The sequence below is a fragment of the Rattus rattus genome, chromosome 1 (assembly GCF_011064425.1).
Source record: "Rattus rattus isolate New Zealand chromosome 1, Rrattus_CSIRO_v1, whole genome shotgun sequence".
Classification (NCBI taxonomy): Eukaryota; Metazoa; Chordata; class Mammalia; order Rodentia; family Muridae; genus Rattus; species Rattus rattus.
Genome location: NC_046154.1, coordinates 47,578,571 through 47,581,397, shown reverse-complemented (window position 1 = coordinate 47,581,397; position 2,827 = coordinate 47,578,571).

The window sequence follows — 2,827 nt, the reverse complement described above, 5'->3', positions numbered from 1 at the left end:
AAGGCTAAGACTAGGCATGCTAAGTGACATGGCGGTGGCACATGCTTGCAATCTCTCGTTTAGAAGTTTGAGGCAAGAGGGCTATGTATGAGTCTGGATTCAGTCCTAACTACATGCATATTGAGTTCAGGGTAAGTATGGATTACATAGAAAGACTCTTATCTTAAAAAGAAAACCAAAAAAAAAAAAAAAAAAAAAAAAAAAGAGCCAAATGGTTCATTGGCTGAAACACTTTCAGTGTATGCCTGTAGGCCTGAGTTTGATTCCCAGAATCCATGAAAGAGAACTGACTTCGTAAAGTTGTCCCCTCATCTCCATGTGTGCCTAAACACACACTCACTCTCACTCTCTCTCTCTCTAACACACACACACTTTTCCTCCACACAGAAGACTTATTATAACTCACAGTTGACAAGTCTTAGTCCACAGTTGCTTGACAGAGCTCTTTTTAAGCCTGTGGTGAGACAGGATACCAAGCAGAGTATGTCACATTAGAGTATGTTACACATACAAGAGAATGTAGAACGTGTCCCCAGGCCTTAAAGGGCCTCCAGAACTTAGTACAACTGACTGTGATGGAAGCACCATGCAGGCTGAAAAACTCAGCACATAGACAGCATCCCTGCCAAAACTAAAACAAAGATCTCATCTATCAAAGTCCATAGTTCTGGGGAAAGTCTCTAAACGCATTAAGCTAGCTTTCAGGCTTCAGTAGTACTGCTTCTGCTAACTGCCCTTGTTAACTGAAGTCTGTCAGCCCAGAACCTGGTTTTGTGCATAAAAGCTCACTCTGAGAAAGGCTCAGTGCTACACCGGGATTGCAAACACCCAGTGTAATCTCGGGCTGGCTAATGAAGACTTTCTGTTGGCTTAGGCCCTTGCTGGAGCAGTGTTCCCTGGCGGCTGTGGATGAAAAGCTGCTTGGCCCAGCTGCTGTCGAGTGAGGGGAGAGGGCTGGCCTTTCTAACATATTCCAAGCCAGAACCATTTAAGGCACAAACCCGCAAATGGTTTAATTCAAAGCAAGATTGGTGCCCTCATGATCCAGTCACCTCCCAAAGCCCGCCTGTGAGCTTCAGGGAATAAGCCTTCGATATCTGAACCTTAGGTCCATTTAAGATCCTAAGCTTTGTGTGGTGGTGGTAGTGCCCACCTGTGCCTCCAGGCTAGACCACATAGTGAGACATAATGTTTCAAAACCTCAAGACAAGAACCTCCAAGCCATAACACGCTCTGTATTCACCTTGTCACCAATTTCACAAGTCCAAGCTTTTGCTATGACCCTGGGTGGCCTTCTGTATGGTCGCAGCACCACACATAGCTCAGAATAGCAAGTGAAACCCAAGACCTACCTTTAATAAAAACTTCACTAATCTCTAGTGTTTCCAAATGTCAAATCAATATTTTCAATTTTTTTGAGATATTTTCTCCCTTCCGTAGTTGCCTATTAAGTCTTGCTGTTAGCAGCCTTTTAAACATGGGTATGTCGAGAACAGTCCTCAATCTGTGGGTTGTGACCATTTGGAAGTCACATATCAGATATTTACATTATGATTCATAGCCAGCAAAATTATAGAGTAGCAACAAAATAACTGTATGGTTGAGGATTACCACACGAGGAATTGTGGTTGTAGCATTAGGTGAAAAATTCTGGTGTGGAGACAGAAAAAAGGTAATTCACAAACCCAAGTCATATATATCATCTAAATTTTCCTAGTTGCCACAATTAGAAAAGTAAAACCAGGCATTTATTTTTTTTATGCTCTTTGAGACACATATAGCCCAGGCAGGCCTGAAACTTACTACTTGAGAAGGACCTTGAACTCTTCTCCATTTTCCAATTCAGTCTTCCAAGTGTGGAGATTGCAGGCATGTGCCTCGACCCCTGCTCAGATATTTTTCACAGACATTTTAATAGGTCGTTAACACCCAAACATGGAAGCATTCTTTGCTGTCGTGTCCAGTGTTTACACGGCTAGGAGTTAGAGCCTCGATACTCACTGGTATCTTCTGGGTGTTTGCTGGAAATGTTGAATCTTTTAATACAGCCCAGGCTAGCCTCGAGTTCCTGATTGTTTGGCTTCTACCTCCAAATTATGATAGGCATATGCTGTGCCCATCTAGAAATTCTGAATCTTAAGTCCTACTCCAGACCTGCTGAGGTTAACTCTTGCTAAATTGCTTCAACTGCACAGTCCTCACAAGGGTGCTTGCTTTTAAACAAGAGCTGCCTGGTGCCAGGTGTAGTGGCACGCACCCAAACTCTGGCTAATTTGCCAACCACCTGTCTTTGTAAACAAAAAAAAAGTATTGGCAGGCAGCCATATTGATTTACTGTGTGTAGCTGGGTATTCCTAAGAAAATTCTTGTGGCCTGAAAGCCTACAATATTTATCATTGGGCCTTTTCCAGTAAGTCTTAGGATGGGAAAAGCTTCTGCCCTATTACTTCCAAGACTGCTGTGAGTCACTGGGGTTCTAATGAATACCTTCAATGGCTGGGATTTCAATAAATGCTAATGATTGTTGGGAAGGCAACCTAACAGAATGGGCTTTGCAGCCAACAAAGAAGTGTAAACTCTAACTTGCTATTGTAAGCTCTGTGACAGTGAACACGCCACTTAACTTGAGGTTGAATGTTCTTGGCTCTGAATTTTGGCTAGTATACTCACTAAGAGGCCAGGGCACGGCTCAGGGCATACAATCAGCAGCAGCTTCATTCACATCTACATTCTATCACCTGTTCTAAACTGTAGCAAGAGGAGCTCAAATTTGTTAGTTCACGTGGTGCTGCCTCCTGTGGCTCCAATCTCCGATCCACAAGCAGAA